The sequence below is a fragment of the Pogona vitticeps genome, chromosome 6, assembly GCF_051106095.1.
Source record: "Pogona vitticeps strain Pit_001003342236 chromosome 6, PviZW2.1, whole genome shotgun sequence".
NCBI lineage: Eukaryota > Metazoa > Chordata > Lepidosauria > Squamata > Agamidae > Pogona > Pogona vitticeps.
The window spans coordinates 48,043,443-48,068,667 of NC_135788.1; the positions used below are offsets into that span (position 1 = coordinate 48,043,443).

A 25,225-nucleotide genomic window follows, 5' to 3' on the forward strand; every position below is an offset into this window, starting at 1 on the left:
AATAATAATAATAATAATAATAATAATAATAATAATATAATTTATTGTCATTGTAAGTATATACACAGTATACCCATACAACGAAATTCACAGACACCCAGAGACCAGACACATGCACACACATAACATTCCCCAAACACTCCCCACCCACTAGAAGTCCCCCACTAAAAATACAAACATCTACACCTCAGGCCACGTAACACAGTCCAACTAATTATTCACTACTGGTGGTCTTTAAGCTCATTATTAATTGCAATTATAGCTCTAGGATAAAAACTATTCAGAAAACGTGTGGTCCGAGTCTTAATTGTTCTATATCTTCTGCCAGACGGTAACAGTTCAAAAAAGTTATAAGCAGGATGGGAAGAGTCTCTCAGGATGCTGTGTGACTTCTTCAGACAGCGGGATGTGAAGATGTCATCCAGGGTTGGTAGCTGGAGCCCGATGATATTCTGGGCAATTTTAATGGTTCCCTGTAGAGCTTTTTTGTCCGCTACAGAGCTACTCCCAAACCATGCCAGAATGCCATAGGTTAGGACACTCTCAATGGTGCTACGATAGTAATCAATAAACTTGTAATCAATAAACCTGTTTCTGTTTAAAAGTTCAGTACTGAATGGACCTCAGTCTCTCATAGGAAATATAGGTTGATAAAGGGATCAACTGGTGGCAGCATATTAAACGGTGTGTTGGGATACTCATGTGAGCTCTGTGTTTGGTGGAACAAGCAGGGGCCACGGGGTAAACGTCATACAGGCATTATGCATAAACCTTCTTGTTTTGTGTTCCTTTGAAACTACAGGTTTTAAAAGAAAAAGGGAAAGACCACATGGTCACTAAAAGCTTGCAGTTTGTTTGATTTTTTTAGTGGGACATTCACAACAGGAAGCAAGACCCCTGCAGCCTTGGAGTGAGGCCCTGGTTAAGTGGGCTGAAATTCTCAGAATTCTGGTTGAGGAATTTTTGGACAATTCTGGAGTTGAAGTTTGAAAAATCCAAATGGCACATTCCTAATACTTGTTCAACATTATCTCTTCGGTTTTGCAAAAATCCTGCACTGAACCAGTATGACCAATGGTCATATTGGCTGAGGGTGATAGAAGTCATAGTCCAACAAATCAGGGAAACAAGCTGAAGAGAGCTGCTGTAAATGTTTTCTAGCCATTATCTTTGCCCCTCCCTGACAATTGTTGAGGTTAGGATTATTATTATTTTACAGATGTGGAAAAGACCAAAATGGCCATCAACCATTACATATGGGCAAAAAGTTCGGTTTTGGTTGGCAGGAAATGAATCCCAGCTGAAAAAAGAATATGCTAGAATTTTGTGGTAGCCAACGAAATCGTCACTCAGAATTGAGATGCACAGTAGCTCTAGGGCTCTGCCTGCTTGGAGGCATTTCAGAAATTTGGCACAGAAGAAGCAGGGGGATGTCTAATTACAGTATCAGCAAACTATTAAACTTATAGTGTGTCATTAGCTCCAGTCCCAAACACGGTAATGCCCTGCTTAGATTTCATTTACTCACTTGGGATTGCCTTCAGTGTAACTGTGTTGAAATGTATACCATCATTGCTTATATACCACCCCATAGTGCTTCAAGCACTCTCTGGGCGGTTTACAAGTTAATTATGCACATGTATACACACATCAGTGTATACAGTCATTGCCAAGTTTGCTGAATTTACATATTGCCTTTGTCATGACCCAGATGGATGACTGTGCAATTGAAAGAATTCCTTTCCACTAAGGTTCCACATTATTTATTTATTTATTTATTTATTTATTTATTTATTTATTTATTTATTTATTTATTTATTTATTTATTTATTTATTTATTTATTTATTTATTGCATTTATATGCCGCCCATCTAGACATAGTCTACTCTGATTGGCAATCATGTTAGAGGGAGTATATTTGCAATCACTGCTGGTGATTTGTCATAATACCAGGAAATATAGGAAAGACAGTGAAATGAAGAAATGAAATGTTAAAGGCAGAGCTCACACCAATTGTTCATTTATGATGCAGATCACTGGCACAGTTGTCTCAGTGATCATGCAGACATGCTGCCTGCTGCTTCTGGCTTAGAATTGTGGTACCGTAGAACAGAGGTCGTCAACCCCCAGTCTGTTGCCCAGTGCCAGTCCATGGCCTGAGCCAGACTGGGCCGCAGAGACAGATCTCCCGCCCCCCCACATGCACTCTCCTCCCCACAGCTGCTTTGTGCACACATGCGCGTGCCAGTGCCAGTGGGAGCACTCCCCATCCCTTCACACATGCGCCCGAGAGAGCACCTCTCGGGAGCTCCTCCACTGCTTCGAGAGCGCATGTGTGCCTGCACAAGTGCGGGGGTGCCCCGCCTTTCTCAGAGGCTCCGCCGGTCTGCGGTCCAAAAACAGTTGGGGACCGCTGCTGTAGAAGATAATCTGAAGCTCTGGGGAGACTGCATAGTAATTTTTAGGAAACATCACCAAAGCAGATGTGTGTCCCTCATTTCTGTCAGCAGGAGTCTAGTTACAAGTCAGATCAGTGTGTTGTTTGACACAGTTCAGTTCCTTATTTGCAACACAGGTTTCTGTGTTACATGTAGCCCTGGGTCTGATGTCAAAATGGTTGCATGGTTGAGTGAGTAGGGACTGTTGATATGGACTTTTGTTGGCACAGCATGTAAGACATAAAAGTCCACCACTCCTGTGTGAAAGGGAAATATTTTGTTATGATCCTGTTTCTCCCTACTTTAGCTAAGTAAGAGAGAACATACCTGAAATTTTGAAATGTTATGGTAGCTAGATACTATTCCAATCTCACAAATAGAGCAAAAAGTACACTCTGAAACATTCCTTGTAGCAATAATGTAAAGGAAAGCCAGCCATTGTCAAAACTTTAACAATTCTAGATATTTTGCCATTTGATCTCTTAATTGGGCTCCTTATCCACAATGCCTGGGAATAGGTTTGATTTCTTAATCACTGGATACCTTAAAAGTCTAAATCTCAAATTCTCCAAAGCAGTAAACTTTTAGCTTCCTTAATTCTCATCACGATAAAACTGCGAGGAAATAGCTTTTGCATGGATCTTTTTAAAGAAGTTTAATTCATGTGAAAACACAATTATCATTATGTAACAGGACAAATGTATATAGATGTTTTTAGTGGTTTTAGATTGATTTTATGTTTCCTAATTTAATGTTCCTTACTTTTGCTAGTCAATGACCACAATAAGACATTTATTATTATAACAGGACAAAAAATACTACAGCTTCAGAACTGAAACTCAGAATCCATATTTACAGGCCCCATGGACTATCCAAACCCACCCACCCCCCAAAAATCAAGAGCCTAAGCCTCAACTCTGCTAGGAAACATCAAGAACAGTTTGCACTGCCACCACAGAAGGTTAGAACAAACAGCAATTGGACATCCGATTTGACCTTAAGCCCTTCTCCGGTGTCAAAAATATGTATAGACTTTTACTTTTAAAAAGCAGGAATGTTCAAACCCAAGTCAAAATTTAAAATAGATACTTACAACTTTAGATCTGCACAATCTGAATGCCACATATTGTCCATCTAAAAATTCTCCCACGTTTAGAAAAAAATAATAAACTCACATTCCAGGGTTACCTCTTCTATGGAGAAGGGTCAAACCTTTTAATCTCAAATCCTGAAGCTATTATCAGTTTGTGATGTGACAAGCTATGAGGGCTAGCAAGCAATTTCTGGATAGCAGAGTTTAGAATGCATCTAAAGCAATCCAGGTCATAATGGTCACAAACAAAATATTTCTTTTACTTTGCATTTATCAACAACTGTCAGGCAGATTACATTTATCTTGTGAAAGTTCTTCTGACTAGTATTAACCTTGATCAAGCATATTACAGACATAGATTTCTGAGAACTTCTTACTGTGCCTGCTTTGTATTATCCATTATAACATTCGTAAATTGAATCAGCATTTCCCATAGGAATGCATTGAAACCCGATTAATCCATTCTGGCTGTTTTTTGTTCTTACATCAAGACGCTGCTCTTAAATTGAAGCATTCGTTCCCATAGGAACTACTGCAAAGCCGGTTAATCTGTCCTCTACCACTAGGGGGATAATTTTTTAAACCAAAGATGAACTTAGGTTAAAAAAGGGCAGGAAAGGAGGGAGGGAGGTAACAAAGGGGAAAAGAGGAAAGAAAAAAGAAGGTCATCACTGGGGCACACAGACCCGTTAGACAAAGGTTTGTGCTTTTAAGCACAAAAAGAGAGAAGACACACAGAGAGAAGACAATGGGGGGGAGAGACTTCAGTCTAAACTGCATTTTACAGCCTGCCTGCATCAACAACCAGCACAGCCCCTCACAGAATATTTTCTGATTTTAAGGGGGGGAAGACTGTGGAGTCTAAACTACATTTTAGAGCAAACCAGCCAGCACAGTCCCTCACAGAGATTTTTCCGATTTTAAGGAAAAAAAAGACTGTGGAGTCTAAACTGCAATTTACAGCCTGCCTGCCTGCATCAACAACCAGTACAGCCACTCACAATTTTCTGATTTAAAAAAAAAAGACTTTGAAGCCACATTTTAAAGCCACATGTTTTAAAACAAAAGAGAGGTCACAGTACACAAACCCTAGAAGCCACAGAATTGCAAAAATAAATAAATTTTACATTTTAAAATTATTGTACAGTTTAATTTTTACTTTTAATTTTAATTTAATATTACAGTCTCGTTAAATGACAAAACTGCTATACAATGACTGTTTTGCGATCGCGAAATGATGTTTTAATAGACAAAATCCGCTTTGCGAACCGATTCTTCGCATTATGACGTTTTTAAAATAGCTGATTGGCGGCTTCAAAATGGCCGCCCGCTGTGTAAAATGGCTCTCCACTGTGTTTTTGGATGGATTCCTCGCTTTACAGGCACCGAAAATGGCCGCCCCTATGGAGGATCTTCGCTGGACGGTGAGTTTTTCAGCCCATTGGAACGCATTGAACGGGTTTTCAATGCGTTTCAATGGGATTTTTTATTTCACTTAACAAGGATTTTGCTCTACAGCGATTTTGCTGGAACGGATTATCCTCGTTAAGCCAGGCACCACTGTACTTTTCACATTTTAAATCCACACTGCAAGACCCACCAGAGCACAGAAACATAACCCCCACCTAGCTGCAAAAGCCCTGTACAGTAAATACAGTGTACTCACCCAGAAAAGGCAGTCTCTCTGTTTTAAAAAAGAAAGTCAAAAATCCAAAAATCAAAAATTAAAAAAGGAAAAAAAAAAGAAAAAAAGAAACCCAAAACACAGTACGTACAGTACAGTACAGTACCAGGTAATACCAGACAGTACCAGGCAGTCTGAAGTCTCTCTTCGTATCTACTCTCTAACCGCTGGGACGAGTGAGGTAGCAGACAAGCAGCCTCTTCACTGGCCAACAGTTAACTGAAAGTTCAAATTTCGCACTTTCCCCCGCCTCCCCTTGCAGTTTTTTGTTCGTAAACTGAAGCTCCGTTCGCATGTTGAAGCAAAATTTTGCAAATGTAGCTGTTTGTAAGTTGAAATGTTCATAAGTAGGGACATTCGTAAATCGAGGCGTCATTGTATCTAGTTACCATGGAATTTCCGAGACCTGAATATCGCCATACAAAATCAGGTTGTTTGATAAGTGATCTTGGAGTCTATGTCAAGAAATTCAAGTCAATTTTTTCCTTTGATTAGTGGGGTGATGATCTCTTTATAAGTCACCTCGTAATGAATCAATTCTTTATTTATAGGTCCTTAGACCTATCATACAGAGAAGTGGGCAACCCAGATCCATACAATCTCTGCCATACATAAAAACATCAAACAGGCATAAAACAAACAAGTATACAACAAGTATAAAACAGTATACAAGCGATTACAAAACTTCTATACCAATGCCAGAGTCAAGTATGAAGAAATTTCTGAAACATGAAAATTGCCGGACAGAACCCAGTTACCTTGTATGATATCTTACTATCTCTGTCCAAGAGGAGATACTCAAGTCTAGTTTTCTCTGATCGGCCAGGGATGTTTTCAATCAATGGTGTAATAATCAGATTTTGTGCTACTGCATAATGCGGGCTCTGGAAAAACATGTGCTCCATGGACTCGACCCCACCAGGGAAGCAGGAACACAGCCTCTCAGCAAGTGGGCCTTAGAAAGCCTGGCTAACAACAAGGCCAGTGGAGGTGTTGGCATTCCAGCCGAACTATTTAAAATCTTAAAAGATGATGCTGTTAAGGTGCTACATTCAATATGCCAGCAAGTTTGGAAAACTCAACAGTGGCCAGAGGACTGGAAAAGATCAGTTTACATCCCAATCCCAAAGAAGGGAAGTGCCAAAGAATGCTCCAACTACCGCACAATTGCACTCATTTCACACGCTAGCAAGGTTATGCTCAAAATCCTCCAAGGTAGGCTTCAGCAATATGTGGACTGAGAACTCCCAGAAGTACAAGCGGGATTCCGAAGGGGCAGAGGAACTCGAGACCAAATTGCTAACATGCGCTGGATTATGGAGAAAGCCAGAGAGTTCCAGAAAAATATCTACTTCTGCTTCATTGATTATGCAAAAGCCTTTTACTGTGTGGATCACAGCAAACTATGGCAAGTCCTTAAAGAAATGGGCATGCCTGACCACCTTATCCATCTCCTGAGAAACCTATATGTGGGACAGGAAGCAACAGTTAGAACTGGATATGGAACAACTGATTGGTTCAAAATTGGGAAAGGAGTATGACAAGGCTGTATATTGTCCCCCGGCTTATTTAATTTATATGCAGAATACATCATGCGGAAGGCTGGACTGGAGGAATCCCAAGCCGGAATTAAGATTGCCGGAAGAAATATCAACAACCTCCGATATGCAGATGATACCACTCTGATGGCAGAAAGTGAGCAGGAACTAAAGAACCTTGTAATGAGGGTGAAAGAGGAGATTGCAAAAAACAGTCTGAAACTCAACATCAAAAAAACTAAGATAATGGCCACTGGCCCCATCACGTCCTGGCAAATAGAAGGGGAAGATATGGAGGCAGTGACAGATTTTACTTTCTTGGGCTCCATAATCACTGCAGATGGAGACAGCAGCCACGAAATTAAAAGACGCCTGCTTCTTGGAAGGAAAGCGATGACAAACCTTGACAGCATCTTAAAAAGCAGAGATATCACCTTGCCAACAAAAGTCCGAATAGTCAAAGCTATGGTTTTTCCTGTAGTGATGTATGGAAGTGAGAGCTGGACCATAAAGAAAGCTGACCGCCGAAGAATTGATGCCTTTGAATTGTGGTGCTGGAGGAGACTCTTGAGAGTCCCCTAGACTGCAAGGAGAACAAACCTATCAATTCTAAAGGAAATCAACCCTGAGTGCTCACTGGAAGGACAGATCCTGAAGCTGAGACTCCAATACTTTGGCCATCTCATGAGAAGAGAGGACTCCCTGTAAAAGACCTTAATGTTGGGAAAGTGTGAAGGCAAGAGGAGAAGAGGATGACAGAGGATGAGATGGTTGGACAGTGTCACCGAAGCAACCAACATGAATCTGACCCAACTCCGGGAGGCAGTGGAAGATAGGAGGGCCTGGCGTGCTCTGGTCCATGGGGTCACGAAGAGTCGGACACGACTAAACGACTAAACGAACGAACGAATTATTAAGATTGCAAAGAAAATAAATGTCTGGTGGAAAATAAGGAAGTAAAAATGTTAAGGTCTTACTGTTTTGCAAAAGAGATAATAGAAAGTTATTTTGTTTACATGCTAATATTGTGATAATTATTTACTTATTTTCATAATTTCTTTTTAAAATGCAATAAAGATTAAAAGTAAAAAAATAATAATAATTGTTTCCCCTTGTCTGCTGTGACAAGTTAAGAAATAACTGGCTCAAACTGTGACTAAAAGGATTTACTCTGGATATTAGGAAGAGCTTCCTGTTGAAGTGCTGGAGCATTAGAAAAAGTTGCCCAAAGACTGTGATAGAATCTCCTTCAATTGAATTATTTGGGACCAAATTCAGTAAGCAATATTTCACATTAGTTCAGGTAGGAGGATTGGGCAGAGCTATATTTTCAAGGACCTCTCATACTATAAAAAGGCTTAAGTATCTCCACAATCCTTATTAATCTGCCACACATCTAGATAAACAAACATCCATAATGTTAAATGTAGCTGTAAATTCATAAAGATACATTTTTCCATAGTACAGTATAGGGAAACCTTTTCATTTTGGGTCACTGATGCTGATGAACTACAACTCCAAGAATTCCTTACCATGCTAGCTGGCGCTCCTGGGAATTGGTCCAACAACATCTGAGGTTCCAGATTTGTAAACCACCACTGTAGGAGGTCTTTCAAATCTGTATAACTTTCCCATAGCCTTCCTTTTTCTCCCCCTCCCCTTTAAGTTCTTAATCTTAAAGCAGCTAGGTTATTCTCTCATTATGAGTGACGAATAACCTTAACACCCTATAACTTGAATAGAGAATTGAATGAGCATTTTTCTCTCCAGGACTGTGGATTTTAATCTGATTAGTAGCAGTTGTTGCAAGAAGTTGCAGATGAGTTGTTTGTGGCAACAAGGAAGAATTAGCATCTCTCCATCCTGAAGGCTTTGCATGCTGTAAAACACCTTAAATAATATTTGACATTCCTCTTCAAAATTATTTAAAATAAGTAGCAAAATACTTGAGAAACATTTGGAGGAAAGCATAATTAACTGTTTTTGAAAAAATTCCTTTCACCTTAATCATCACTCAACAAAATTGCTAATCTGTTTTGTCATTTTCAGTAATATGCTTATCATCATAAATTGCATTTAGAAAATGTCAGATATGAAGTGACTAATCCTCACTTCATTGACATTAGAAAATGTGTTTACTGAGTAGATGTTTATGTTTAGCCTATTAAATGATGGAACTCTACCACTAGAGGGCACATGAGTATATATGTTGTTTATTAATTGAATGCTTCTGTTCCCATGTGTCTGAGATTTCATTCACCAATACTGATAGGAATGATAAAATGCCTTTACAGATGTTTGCTCAAACATAGCTGTCACTGGTTCCAAAGGGGTTTACTCTCTAGTAATTGATTTTAAGTGGAGTTGGTCCTTAGTAAGCAACAGCCAGCCTTAATATTATTAAATGTGTATCCTTAGTATGTTACTAATTTTAGCTAACATATATTAGAAAATGAAATGAAAACTAACCAAGTTAGAATAAGTGTCTTTGAATGCATTTGGGAGTTTCATAAGTTTATTTTATTTCACTATAATCTTTTTATATAGGGAGTGTAACTTTTTCGGTATTTTCATTTTAAATTCTGGAAAACTAAAAACGTATTGGGAAAATTGTAAATAGGTGTACATTCTCAGTCATTGGGGAGGATTTGGCACACATAGGTGAAATAATGGAATCTATCAGGGGAGAAAAAAATCTCCCTTTCCCACTACAGTTCGCTTTAAAAGCCTTGCTCCAGCAGGCTGGGAAATACCCTGCATCTGTTTTAAAGGCAGATATGGAGGGGACAGAGGAAGGAAAGACAACTTTCTTATGCTGGTATTGTAGTGCCAGCATCATATAAAGTTTTATGCCTAGCCACATTGAATTTGGTCCTGTGTTCATGAAAGCACTGCTGAAGTGCTGTCTTCAAAGATGACCCTTGATTTCAAAGTATTACTATGTTTATATGTTTTCACTTTCCTACAAAGACTAATGGATGTATCTTCTCTTTTCCTACTGCCTATCATTTCTTTGTTTCCACATTAACTGATTTTCATGTATCTCACTACCTTTGATTAAGGACTTGGCAAGTTACTTTTTACAATAACTCATATTACTAATTGCAATGTTTGAAAAGCAATAACTTTATAATAAATAAATAAAGATGTGAATTATAGGTGACTGCATTACATGTAACCTGCTACATTCAAGTTCTGTTTTTACTCCCTCATTTAGTATTCTTTCTTCCTGACCATTCTGTACCTCCATTCTCCACCATCTAAGAACATTTTTAGCCCTTACTTTTCTGTGGTACTCACCTGTCCTTATTTTTTCCTATACAATTAGATTCTTCCATTGTCACTGCTTGTGACTAGTATCTTCCTACCACTCATGTCTCCCTATATATATAATGCTAGTTCCTCTTTTCTACTGTATACCCTATTTTTTCAGAGTTCCTCAATCAATCAGTCTGTCTGTCTGTCTGTCTGTCTGTCTGTTTATTTATTGTATTTATACCCCACCTATCTAGTCATTTCGACCACTCTAGGCGGCTTACAACATAAGGATAACAAGTTCTAAAAAAGTTTATAACAATTAATTAATTAAATGATTCTATAAGATGGGAAAAATAAAAATAAATCAAATAAAGAAGGGAAAAAAGGAAAGAGGACAGGAATTAACTGGAAGGGAAGGCCTGCCTATACATCCATGTTTTTAGTTGGTTCTACCCATGCTTAAAAGCGATACAAGTACTCCAAGCCAGTAACTGTCATACATCCTGTTTTAGAGAGGATTGTCCTCTGTTTGGAAGACAGAGCTCAAGTCTGTTTTAACAGTTAACAAATTATAAAGAGGGGACTTACAGGTTTTGACATCGTCCATTAATGGTTAGCACAAAACAGCAGTTTGAGTAATAGATGCAGAGGTCACCTAAGTCCAATCTTCTCTGCAATAATTATGCAACTTTTATGCACATCTGTGTCTTCTTTTATTTTCTTTGACGAAAGATTTTGTCATTTATAGTGATGTGCAAAGGGACTACCCTATCTATATGTTCATAGCTACTTGTTCACTGACTTCAACCTCTACCAGGCCTTTATACTATACACTCTACATGAAAAATTTTCTCACCTTCGTTTTAAGTTTAGCATAGTTTTGGACAGAGCCAGTCTAAAATTTTTACTGCTTGAGGCAAAAGACAAGCCGGAACTCTACTTCCCCCATTCCTCATATTAGAGGTGTTGGATGGCAAAATGGATTTTTCTTTGCAAGACCTGGCCTACACCATGCCTGAGTACAGCAGACTAATTTAGAAGGTGCAGAATTGGCCATGCAACACACACATCTTCCACAAAAAGAGGATTGATGGTTCAGGAAGAATCAGTACTCTTTACCGCACATTTGCTGCCTAAAGTGCTTACCGTCTTGTTTCTGATGGTAGGGTGGACTCTTGAGTTTTGGTGAAATTTTCTGCAAAAGAAAGCCACAGTCTGCTTAAGACATAATGCTTCAGCCTGGCAGCTTGACAGTACTCATTTTTCCTGCTAATATTTGTATGCAAAGCATGTACTGAAGGATCTTGCTCTTGCAACAATGACTAATCAGGTTCCTTGCAAATGAAGTAGGATGACACATTGATTGTAACAGTCCTATATTTCCAGTGGTGATGTAGTTCTGCCTCCTGCACCAGTGTAGCTTGTTTTTCTTTCACAGCTGATTTTTTTCCCTTTCTGCTTTTTGTCCTAATTCTCAGCATCTTGCAAGTTTTACAAACAAGGCTTTTATAGAATGTGCTTGACAGCTGCAGGATTCTAATGCCAAGATCCGCTTTCCACTTCTTATTCTCGCCTTTGACTTCATTTCTAGCCTTTTGGCTGTCTCCTTTACTATATCCTTCTGGAGGCAGTACAGAATGGGTTTGGTTCGATTTTGTCAGTCTTGCTGGCATTTCTTTGGCACTTGTAAGAGCAGGAAACAGTCTCCTCTTGAATGCTTTAGTTCAGACAAAAGCTTTGTATTTCGATACTTTGGCTGAGTAAATTGTCTTTACTGTGGAACTGCCTGTACTGTACTACATTTCTTGAGCTAAAGTTCTTTCAGATGCAGCAGCCTAAAAATAGTTGATCTGCTGGTGTTTGTTAAAATCGATTATATGCATCCTCTGCTATAGTATTTCTAGCATTAAGAATATCATAAATATAGCTCTGAGATAAACATAGATATTCCATTTGTGGTATTGGGGGGACACACACAGCCTATTAATAAAACAAACAACAAATAATAAATAGGTTAATGACTGTTTGGATTAATATCTGTATCTGTTTATAATGTATGCCACACAAGGACAGTACCATTTTTTAAAAAAAAAATCACATGGCATGTAGTTATTTTTATATATCACTTTTTGTACTTTGGAAATATTTCTTGCACACATTGGGCTTTCGTTATAGGGTTATTATTCTCTGCTACTTCTAGTTGAAACCATGTTATCACATTGGAATTTTTTTAGCACATGCTTTTAATAATTTTAATAGACTCTTTGTGCCGCTGCCTTTTCATCTGTGCTCATTCAGGTCGTAAGTCAGTTTGAACTCTTTTGACTCAGTGTGGATCTGTTTTATCTGATGATTGGTTTTCTTACTTCAGGGATTCACACATTGTAAACTAAGATACTGATTGCCTTGTTCTTGCCTGATGTGTTTCTTGTCTGGTGTATTGTCAGGCTGTGGAGCAATACCATCTTGCTTTAGATTGCAAGCAACTGACACAAAATATGAGTTTCTGCTTTTTAATAGTAATATTACTTAACATACTGAATGTCTAGCCTATTCTGTGATTTTCAGGGCCACCTCCAGATTTGAGGGTGGTGGTGGTTAATCGTCTGGTAGACTTTCTCTTCTGTCAGGGCCCCAGGTGGGCTGGTCTGTCTGGGGTTGACAGCACTGAGCAGATAGATTTAACTACTCTTTAAAATCTACTTATTTCTCAGAGCACTGCTAAGTCAGTGACATTGTTAGAAATTAAATTGTGGCTGTTTTAAGCTGCTTAAAGTACCAGGAGGTGGTAGTGGGGTTAAGGGGATCCTAGCACGGACATTGACATTAGGTCCTGCCAGGGCAGGAGTGACATGGTAGCTTCATAAGAATGCTAAGTAATGATGGTGTCTATTGATGCATTCCCCCTTCACGGATTGCTGCCTTGTCGTGGTGAAGGGGCTTGAGTAATTCAGAGAAGTTGTGGGCTATGCCATGCAGGGACATCCAAGATGGACAGGTCATTGTGGAGAGTTCTGACTAAAAGCGATCCACCTGGAGCAGGAATTGGCAAGCCACTCCAGTATCTTTGCCAAGAAAACTCCATGAACAGAAACAAAAGGCTAAAAGATATGACGCTGGAAGATGAGCCCCTCAGGTCAGGAGGCCTGAGGAAGATTGGAGGACAAGTACTTGTAGCTCCAGAGCTAATGAAGTAGTTGGGCTAAAGCTGAAAGAACGCTCAGTTGCGAAGGCACGTGGAAGTGAAAGGAAAATCCAATGCTGCAAAGAAAAATACTGCATAGGAACCTGGAATGTAAGTTCTGTGAAACTTGGTAAGCGGGATGTGGTTAAACAGGAGATGGCAAGAATAAACTTTGACATCCTGGGTGTCAGTGAACTAAAATGGATGGGAATGGGTGAATTCAATTCAGACGATTATCATTTCTCCTGCTGTGGGCAAGAATCGTGTAGAAGAAATGGAGTAGCCCTCATAGTCAACAGAAGAGTGGGAAAAGCTGTACTGGGATACAATCTCAAAAATGATAGAATGATTTCAATACGAATCCAAGGCAGACCTTTCAACATCACAGTAATCCAGGTTTATGCACCAACCACCAAAGCTGAAGAGGCTGGAATTGATGAATTCTATGAAGACTTACAACACCTTCTAGAACTGACACCAAAGAAAGATGTTCTTCTCATTAGAGGGGACTGGAATGCTAAAGTAGGGAGTCAAGAAATAAAAGGAACAACAGGTACGTTTCGCCTTAGAGTTTAGAATGAAGCAGGGCTAAGGCTAATAGAGTTTTGTCAAGAGAACCAGCTGGTCATTACAAATACTCTTTTCCAACAACACAAGAGGAGAGACTATACATGGGAAGATATGGAGGCAGTGACAGATTTTACTTTCTTGGGCTCCATGATCACTGCAGATGGTGACAGCAGCCACAAAATCAAAATATACCTGCTTCTTGGGAGGAAAGCGATGACAAATCTGGACAGCATCTTAAAAAGCAAAGACATCACCTTGCCGACAGAGTTCAGCATAGTCAAAGCTATGGTGTTTTCGAGTAGGGATGTATGGAAGTGAGAGATGGACCATAAAGAAGGCTGACTGCTGAAGAATTGATGCCTTTGAATTGTGGTGCTGGATGAGACTCTTGAGAGTCCCCTGGATTGCAAAGAGAACAAACTTATCCATTTTGAAGGAAATCAACCCTGAGTGCTCACTGGAAGGACAGATCCTGAAGCTGAGGCTCCAGTACTTTGGCCATCTCATGAGAAGAGAAGACTCCCTGGAAAATACCCTGATGTTGGGAAAGTGTGAGGGTAAGAGGAGAAGGGGACAACAGAGAATGAGATGGTTGGACAGTGTCACTGAAGCACAAATATGTGTAAATGTGTAAATTTCTGTATTTATTTATTTATTTATTTATTTATTTATTTATTTATTTATTTATTTATTTATTTATTTATTTATTTATTTATTTATTAGATTTTTATCTCACCCTTCTAGACATATGTCTACTCAGGATGGCTCACAATAAAATTATTCATAAAAACAATTAAAACAACGATTTACATTGACAATATTAGTATTAATCAAGATGGAAAAAAACAAAAGATTAAGTAGAAAGTAAAAGTCAAGTATTGACAGGAGGGAAGGTCTGCCTAAAGAACCCAGTCTTTAACTGGCTCTTAAAAACACCCAGCGGGGGTGTGTATTATCACCACACACAATATTTATGAGTTGGAGTCTCCTAGAATGTTCATGGGCTGACTATATGTTAATCTATATGTTTATCTGTATGCATGTATTTATACAGATTATGTGTGTGCAGGAGTTACTTCATTCTCTTCACTATCTTAATAACTGGTCTGTACCATTAAATAACTTCCAATTGATGGCAACTCTAAGAATAATTAATCTTTCAAAGATTAACAGTCATTAGTAGTCCTGCTCAGTTCTTGCAAAATAAACATTGTGGCTTCCTTTCTTGAGTCAATTCATCACGTTAAGTCTAATTTATTTAAAATATTTTTACCCTGTGTTTTCTTCACAAGGACCCACAGTGGTATACAGCATTAAAAGCCAGCATTGAAAATTAAAAATTGTAAATATACAAATGCTAAAAAGAACCAAACAGACACCACACAAAAGGCAGTAAACAAAAGCAACATCAAAAACTCATTCAAAGCAGTAAGTCATAACCATACATTTCAAAACCTCATTCAGACAGCCAGTCCTTAAAAGACAGCTTGCTTGAAGAGAAAGATTTTCACCTGCTTGCAGAAGGATAGCAAAGAAGGGACCAACCCAGCCTCCTGTGGAAGGGGTTTCAAAGTTTGGAGGCAGCAACAGAGAAGATCCTCTCCTGAGTCCCCACCAAATACACCTGTGAGAATGGTGAGACTGAGAGAAAGGACTCTCTTGATGATCTTAACACTTAGGCAGGCTCATAAAGAGAGAATCATATGAAGTATTTCCTCACTGTACTTCAGATTGCTGCAGTTCTCATTAGGATCATAGGTCGTGCCCCCCCCCTGATATTGACATTGCCTTTTGACCGCTCTGGAGGCAGAGCTTTGTCACAGTGAAGCCAGCAGCTGCCGGGAACAGCTGTTGGGAAAAGCTGGAACTGCACGGTCTGGGGTCCCTCCAGAAATGGAGGATCGAAGGGGAGACCAGGAGAGGTCTCGCTGAAGCAGTTGGTGAGCCACAGAAGGAAGAAGATTGGGTGGCAACCTGATTTTTCTTCCCTCTGAAAATTTACCCGAGCACAGATCAGAGATGGGAGCCATTTTGGCAGAATAGCTGTGAGTAACTCCACCCCCACCCCTGAGGAGAGGAGAACAAGAAATATGGCTGAAAATATACAATAACAAAATAAGTTGAAGCCTTTGATTTATGAACAACCTCATTAAGATGAAAAAGAAATTAGAGTGAAAATACTTGGCCGAAAGAAGATAAGGAGCGGCGAGTCTTGCCAGCCTGCTTCTTCAAAACGGAACTGATTCTTAAACAGCAGGCTGACTCAAGGTCGAACAGAGATACAATGAGACGGAAAATCTTGTGTTTCTGGAAAAAATTCCAGAGAAAATACCACTGGATGGACTTTAAGGGACTGGAATTTTGTGAATGTTGTTTAGTCTGGATCTTTCTCCCTAGACTGTATGGGACTCTGATAACAGAATCATGCTGTGTTTTCAGAGGAGGAGGAATAACCTTTTGGAAGTAAGAAAATGGACTGTGAATCACCAGTGAGATGACGCAATCGGCTAGATTGAGGAGCTAGGAAAACCAGGACTGGAGTTTAATGAATATGACTTTGATACCAGAACCTTGCGGCGTTTTAGAAGGAGGAATAAACTCTTTGAAGCAAGAAAATGGACTGTGAATCATCAGTGAGATGAATGCAATCAAATAGACCGAGGAGCTAGGAAAATCAGGACTGGAGTTTGACGGATTATAAGGATCTATTGGAGAGACTGATTTCCTGTGTCTGCTGTTTAGTCTGGACTTTTTCTTGGCTGGACTATGTGGGACTCTAATAATATTGCCACGGTTGTAATTTAAATTGTTGGGCTAAAAGTTGATTTATATACTATAATATCTGGGTAAGGAGGGGGGAGGTTTATAATGATGGGTTTGGTTTGTTGATAAAATAATGGAAACTAAAGAGTATTATTTATACAGACCATACTCATTGGAAAGATGGAAATGGCATCCAAAAAACTTAAATATCAACTGCTTGGGACTTCACCAGATAGGCAGGTTACCATGCAAATGATAATAATAGGATTTCAGCAGGTAAATGAGCGTCTCAGCCAGATGGAAGATTTGATGAAAGAGAAATTATCAGATGTTAAACAACAGTTAAATGAAACTGTACCAACTCCAGAACTGTTTTTATTGAGTGCGATGCCAGGTAACATAGATGGGATTAAGAGTTACCCAGTAAGCTATTTAGCTACAACAGTCAGAAAATGTGATGTTAAAAATCGGATTACTGTCCTGGATCCATCCTTGTCTTCCAAAAACTGGAAGAAAATGGAGTTATGGAAACAAGAGAAGAGTATTGAGAAAATATGGGAAGTGATAGAAATGGATACTTTTCAGGCGTGCTGAATGTATGTCCAAGACAGAAGTAAATTGAAAGAGGGGATGTATTTTACAATTAGTCTCGGTTTCCTGATAGTGTTGGTGTAACTTAGATTTAAACTAAAACGTAAATGTAAGTTGATAGCTAAAGGGCAATCAAATAGTTAAAAAAAGTAGAAAGTTGATTTTTTAATTGAAAAATGAATAGATTGGATGCTTGTATATTTAATATGAATAGACTGGATGATTATATATTCTGTGTTCTCCTATCCTTAAAACCCTTTTCCCCATCCCTTCCACTTCCTTTTACCTTTTGTATTCCCTACCCTATTCCTAGTAGTTTAAAAATGAAATATTTGAACAAAAAATTGCCTTTTGAACGCTCTTTCTTTTTAAAAAATTGTCAAATGACATAGTGATGAATTGATTTAACAACCTGTCACCTTTCAGTGCTTGTCTAACATAACACTAAATTGGAAAAACAGGATGCAGTACAGCAGGAATGCCCCACACAAATGAAAACTTCTTTTCTTTCCTTCAAACATGTTTTTCAAGCTGTTCTACTCTGTTTCCCCCCAAATAAGACCTAACCTGAAAATAAGCCCTAATGTGTTTTTTGGAGCAAAAATTAATACAGTGGGGCCCCAACTTATGGACGTCCCTACTTACGTAAATTTTGAGTTACGAAAAGCTTGGCCCGCAAAATTTTGCTTCGACTTGCGTCTGGAGCTTCGAGTTAGGGATGACAAAAGGCAGGGGGAAAGGGCAGAAAATTCAAACCATTGGTGGCAAAGACGCTGCTTCTTCGCCCCAATGGTTAGGAAAAGGGAGGCTCAGCCTCCTGGGTTTACAACATTGCCCAGTGCCTGTGCTTTGGAAGCCGCCACCCAGTGCGGCAGTTGGGGTGGCTTTGGAAGCCTAGGAAGTTGGCGCGGAAGTGGGGGTGGCTTTTGGCTTTCTGGGCTTTCAAAGCTGCCCCCACTGCTCTCTACCTCCCATCCCCGCTGCCCTCTGCCTCTCATCCCCATGGGGATGGGAGGCAGCAGGCAGCAGGGGGGGCTTTGGAAGCCCCCGCAAGTCGCGGGGATGGGAGGCAGAGGGCAGCGGGGACAGGAGGCAGAGGGCAGTGGGGAGCTTTGGAAGCCCAGGAAACAGGCACCCGGCACAGAGGTCGGGGTGGCTTTTGGCTTCCTGGGCTTCCAAAGCTGCACCCGCTTCCCTCTGCCTCCTGTCTCCACTGCCTCCGCTGCTGCAGAAGGATTTTATTGATTGATTTTATTTTATTTATTTTTTTGGTGATCTTTTTTATTTTTAATTTTTTTGGCCGGAAGGGATTAAATGGTTTTCAATGCATTCCTGTGGGAAATGGTGCTTCGACTTACGAAATTTTTGAGTTATGGCCACCATTCCAATACGGATTAATTTTGTAAGTCGAGGCGCCACTGTATAAGACCCTGTCTTATTTTTGGGGAAACACAATAGCGATTAAGCACTATGTCAATTACCTTTTTTTAAAAAAAGAAGAAGATGCCCCCACCATTGACTTAACCGAAGGACACACCTGGCACTGCCTTTCGGACCAATATAGGCAATTACACATACCAGGAACTGAAAACAAAACAAAAAAACAAGCAATGTCAGTGGAATTGCTACAAAAAACCACTAATAACCTGCTAAATAAACAGAAACAACCAGTGCTCATGGAAAAAAAAACACCAAGCTTACTCACAGTTGGCTGTAGTTCACTGATTCTTAACCTTGGGTTACTCAGGAGTTTTGGACTGCAACTCCCAGAAGCCTTCAACACCAACTATGCTGGCTGGGGTTTCTGGGAGTTGCAGTTCTAACCAGGGAGCCCTTTTGAAAGAGCCATCCCTTAAGGAGATAAGAGGGAGGGCTTGTAGAGAAAAGGCCCCAGACTATGGAATGCCCTTTTATTTCGCCTTTTTATTGTATTTTAGATGTTGTAAGCCACCCAGAGACATTCAGGTAGTGTGGGCGGCATACAAGTTAAATCAATCAATCAATCAATCCATTCCAATGATTACATGGGTTTTTTTGTAGTTGGACCAGGAAATGAATTTGGGCCTTAAAGTTTTTTTCTCTTGAAAAAAGATAGTGATTAGTGACCTTGAATTTATAGGGATTAAACACATGGATGGTTTTGATTAGTCTGTCCTTCATTTCTGAGACTTCAACAAGTTCATGAGTTAGACACTATACAGTACTTTCCCAATTTAAATATTTTTTCCTTCCCCTAAATTCAAGGAACAGCAAAACTAAATAGATACAGTGGTGCCTCGCTTAACGATTGCCTCGTTTAGTGATGAATTTGCATAATGATGTGTTTTTTTAGAAAATAATATGCACCATATAGCGATTTTCGCTTAGCGAAGTTTGGGACCATGCTTCGCATAACGAATGCGAATTCACAAAAAATTAGCGAAAGTTCCGATCAAAGCCAAATCAGGTTTGCACACGTCTTAGGGGGTCCTCTAACGAACCCAAGCATTTAGAACAGTTGCTGAGTCTTCGCTAATTTTTTGTGAATTTTTACTTCCCCCATAGGAAATAATGGAGCTGTCAGACTTTGACAGCTGTCAATAGTTGGGGGGAAAAATTCACCATAAATTAACGAAAAGTCAGATCAAAGCCAAATTAACTTTTGCATCCGTTTTAGAGGGTGCAGAAGCTAATCCAAGCATTTAAAACCATTTTTGACCTTTTTATGACACACTTAATTTTGCAAAAATTGACTTCGCAAAGCCATTGAAATGTATTGAGTCGGCTTCAATACATTCCAATGGAGGAAACATTGTATCGTTTAACAATGTTTCCTATGGGTTTTTTCGCTTCAGGATGGCAATCCGTGCCTATTGGAACGGATTAACCGGTTTCCAATGCATTCCTATGGAAAATGGTGTTTCGCATAACGATGTTTCACATAACGTTTTTTTTTGAACCAATTAAAATCGTTATGCGAGGCACCACTGTATAATAAATTGATTCTCCTTATGTCATATTATTCATTAGCCATCCTCTGGTGAGATTTTTATCAGACTCTGAATGTACAATGCAGGCAGAAAACTAAATCTTATTTTCAGAATCACAGAACAGTGGTACCTCGCAGGACGATTACCCCTCAAAATGATGAATCCGCATGATGACATTTTGCGACTGCCATTTTGCTTCGCAAAACAGTGATTTCTAGTGGGGGAATTTCGCTGAACGACGATCTGGCTGGTGCTTCACGGACCATTTATTCGCAAGATGATGATTTAAAACAGCTGATCTTAGACTTGATCTTCGAAAAACGGGTGTTTTGGGGCCCATTTTTCGCAAGATAGCAATTAAAAACAGCTCGCAAAATGGCTGCCCTATGGGCGATCTTCGCAAAACAATGAGGCATTTTCCCCATTGGAACGCATTAAACGGGTTTCAATGCATTCCAGTGGAGAAAGGCTTTTCACAGTACAATGATTTCGCTAAACAGTGATTTTCACGGAACGGATTATCATTGTCATGTGGGGCACCACTGTATTCTTTTGTCCACACTGTAGCACAAATGTTAATTGAATTTATGACATTCCCAGTTGGGGGGTGGAATACATAAATCTAACTTCTATCTGAAGTAAAAGCAGACTTCTATGTCAACACCCATGTAGCTGCTGTATGTGGATGTGGTGATGGAGCAAGCTTGATAGTGTGTCCTCAGAAGCAACAACAGTCCCATCTTTAACAGTAAGCCATGCTTTTACTCAAAGCAAGGAATACAATGTTTTTCCAGGAATTGATTAACCAAATTTAAGTGGTCAGGTAAGGAAGGTTCTTCAGTTAGATGAAGAACTACTGTGTTGTCAAAATCTAGCTAAATGATATGAGACTAACTTCAGCAGTTGCCAGAATTATGCACTGTACAGTGCTATTATGCATACTGAAATAATTTATGAGGCCAGTGCCTGTTTTCATTCAATTAAGCAAAATAAAATATTTACAGTGTTTGATAGACTCACTACATAATATTATATACAACCACTGAACTGAACTCCTTAAAACAGAGGATTTAGTAATATAATTTAATTGCTATAATTTTTCAGACATTTCCCTTAGGGTTTTAAACCAGCAGATACAAACAGAGCATTACAGCAAATAAGAAGAGCCAGTGTGCCCAGTTATATATATTAAAGGGTGGGAGATAATTGAAGACAGTATTGCAGCCTAAAAATTCACAGAATCTTTTGGGCCCCCAGGCAGTGCTTATCTGGTGATGTCTTGTCCTGCTTTCTGCTGTGGTATGCTCATTTCTTTCCTTCCTTTGCTATATCCATGGTACACACCTGTTTCCCACCAGCACACTCTGGTGATCCCTTTCTCCTTATCTTTCATACTTGTACTTTTTGTAGCAGCCATACAAAAAGAGTCTGTATTTCAAATTAGGTTGTAAATTCTCAGTTCTCCTGTTCCAATGCACAAGAATAAGAGAATGCTGTTTTTTCTCTTCATTTTTGAGACTCTAAGGTATTTTTCAGAGAATTCAACAAGAGTTCTCATATATGTGACAATGCTCTTTTGCGCAAAATGTGTGAATTGCACAAATTGTGTAAAACTAAGAACAACCAAATCCCACCCAAACCAAAAATATAAAATATGAAATATATAGACATAACAAAACAACTAATCTAAAAATCAAGGTGATGGCAATGGACAAGATAAAGGCTAAATGGTATAACTGTCAAAATAAGACTAAATGACTAACAATGATGGTGGTGGTGGGTATATCCTGAAATGCCTCCCTGAAAAAGGTTTTAATATGCTACCTGAATATTAGGTGGGAAGGGGCCTGGTGCACCTCTATAAGCAGAGCATTCCATAAAGAGATGGCCATCATAGAGAAGGCTTGGCACATAGTCATAGACTTCCTTGCCTCCCTCAGGATAGCTGCAGCATCAACACCTCAGAGGTGTGAGTGGCACAGCAAGATGATCTTAGATAGAAGTGCTCCAATAGGTAAGAGGGGTCCCAAACTATTTATTTTGTTTTTGAAAAAATTAGTATGTACATTCAACATCAGATTTACTGGTCCAAGAATGAGAAATTGATTCGTACCTGTGAATGTTCTTCCCTTTTTAAAAACCAGAAAAAAATCTATAAACTTTTATTTTAATGAGTGCATGCAAACACCAAAATGCCTACTATCGCAATGCATTTTTTTTTGTTGTTTTGGCAGAACTTTATAGTGCAGTGGAAGCTTCAGTTATATTAAGACTATTTCAATAATTATGCAGTCGGTCATTCGGTTTCTGGCCAGTGCTTTATCAACCCACTCTTGGCCCAGCTAGGTTTTATAATAACTTAAAAACTGCAAGTGCATTGAAGGTAGTTTACTTCAACTGAGGAGTTACAGTAAAGTAAGGGAAGATTTGCTGAAGAAATTTCTTTTTCATACATAATTGGTCTCCATTTATATAATTTTAAATGCCACGTATTAAATACATGAGTAATTGATTTTACATTTTCTAGACATCACATATTTTCCCAGTAAGATAGACTGGTCACATACAGGACAAATGAATAATACCAGCAATCAGTTGAGAGGTACTTCATAAAGCATGCTATTAATCAGAGTGTCAATGTGAGTTACACTGTTCATTTTTCTCTATCTGCTTTTTATGTAGAATTCTTTTCAGAACATGATCAAAGCTTTCTTATTCATTACATATTGCATTAGCTAATTTGAGTTTTGGCAACCCATATCCTAGCTCTTTTAAATGCCATCCATAAATTGAGATAAAGATTGTATCAAAACATTTAAAGATTATATGATAGGAGTACACTATTACATGCACTGTATTACTGTATTGAAAAGTTTGTATTTTGTAACTGCTATTCTGTACATTTTTAAAGTGCCTATTGATTGACATACGTATAGCAACAAACATAGTCTTAAGGTCTGTTTAGCAAGCATTATATGATTTGTTCTACTTATTTTCTTAGTCTATTTTCATATTGTATTTGCATGCCTGAAGCTTACCAGATCATGAGTCTGATGTACTTGAATTTTGAGATTTTGTGAGGCAACTTCACAGTCATAAAGGATAGAAAATGTAACTTTTATTTTTGAAAAAATGAGAACAGATTTTTCAGGCTCCTGTGCTATTGTGTGGTAGTTGTAGGATGCTGGCAGCCCTGAATGTATTTATAGCTCAATCTACCACTTTTATTTTCTCTGTTAACTGAACTAGTCCTGTCATAGCCTTTAATCTACAATACAAATTTTACAAAATTTGAAATCCAATGTTGGCCTGAGGAGACAAGTGTGGAATTTGAAATAATGATGGTATTGTGCGGAAGGTGAGAGGAAAAAGGCTGGTACAGTATGTTGTTTTACTGGCAAAAGAAATTCTAATCTGAAAAAAACCCCTACAAACTGTCTTCTCGTGTCTGCCATTCCCCACAGTGCTGTTGTGCCATTTTCTTTCAGGCTGCGGACAAAGGTCTGTAGAAGGGATGGGTTGAAGTGAAACACGAAAACAAGAGCAGGTGACACAAGTGAGTTACTTGGAGGGAGCTGTGAGGAGGTGGCATTCCTGAATGGTGCTGCAAGTCATCACCTCATAGATAATGGGGATGATCATTGACAGCAAGCCAGAGATCACAGAACTGCCATCCACCAGCATTAAACATGGTATTAGCCATTGGATTCATCTAGTCATTTCCGCTTTGGGGTGTCATTCTTAATCACACATCTTTTAATGAATCCTGTAAACAACTCTGCTGGAATTTGGAAAGTTTCAGGAAATATCTGTGCTTGTAAGTGATACTGTTACTCAGTCATGACTGATAATCTGAATTAAAATAGGAATTAGTCCAGATGTTAAGATGTTTTCTAATTCAGTAGGACAAAGAGTAATTGGGATTCTGCTGCAAATGCTGATACATTTTCTGTGCTTCGGTTAGTCTCTACGTGATAATTACTGTACAGTGTCTATGTCTTGGTATAGGGAAAACAAGATGGAATTAACAAAGCTTCCTGGTGTCAACAGTAAAAAAAATCTTCCTATTTTGCCATCTGTCAAGTAGGTAAAGAACAAAAATGTCAGTGGCTCTCACCCTAATAGTTGTGGCAGTGTCAAACTCTTGGTGAACTTCTGCCAAGTGCTGAGAAAGCCAGTGGAGCAGGCGTATTCTGCAAAATGTAGTCATGAACTACAAGAGCATCTGTATTTTTGCGTCAGCTTGTCCTTCAAGTTTGCCTTTCTCTTTAAAAAAAATTAGCAATGAATGCTTGACTTTTAAACAACTAATTTGATTTCTACTGCATTGTGATTGTAGGAATGTTGTATTCTAGCAAGCCACCGTTGAACACAGATGTTTTCAGATCAAGATCACTCTGATGATGAGAAATATGGGAACAAGTGTATTTGTGGTGGTGATGCAGGAGCAAGTTCTCATTAAGTTTATTATAAAAAGAAGGTGATGGCAGATGAATGAATAACAATCATTTCAGTTCTAAAATTAAAGTATTTATAGAGCTAGTGTGATGTTAACACATTGGCAACTATGTATTCACTAAAAGGAAATTAGGGTCAAACGAAACAGACCAGTCACTTAGAAGCATGTGTGTACCTAGATATTGTACTGAGCAGAGATAATTGATTTGGCTAAATATTTGTTTTAGACATGTTTGTTTCAGTAGAAATGGTTTCATGAAATGGTCTCATTCCAACTTAGTTCCAAGTCATTTTGTCAGAACGTTTTCTTGGGATAAGCCCTACTGGATTCAGTTTTCAATATCTCACAACCTCTGTTTTAATAGAATAAACATAGACAGAGCAAGTGTTGTATATTTTTCCTCCAGAATGTTATACATTATATATGAACTGGGCACTGTATTTTAAACAATGAATATTACTTTATTTTACAACATTCAGGTGTAAAGTTTATTAGTACATGTAAAATCTAATGTCAATAAAAACAAAGGGTGTGATACTCAGAAAATGAGAAACAGCTATTTCTAAATGTGTGATTTCTTTATTTCTTTAAAATATTTTTATCTTGCCTTTCTCCTTGAAAGGACCCCACGTACTTACTTATCTATTGTATTCGACATTTCTCCTAGTGCAAGACCCA

General features: G+C 38.8%; 1 protein-coding gene and 1 long non-coding RNA gene across 10 annotated transcripts in view; one reads left to right on the plus strand and one right to left on the minus strand.

The window, feature by feature from the left end:
• Positions 1 to 25,225, plus strand: part of ANO10 (anoctamin 10) — a 168,160-nt gene that overhangs the window by 69,450 nt on the left and 73,485 nt on the right. The window lies entirely within an intron of this gene.
• Positions 1 to 25,225, minus strand: part of LOC140708182 (uncharacterized) — a 64,649-nt gene that overhangs the window by 884 nt on the left and 38,540 nt on the right. The window lies entirely within an intron of this gene.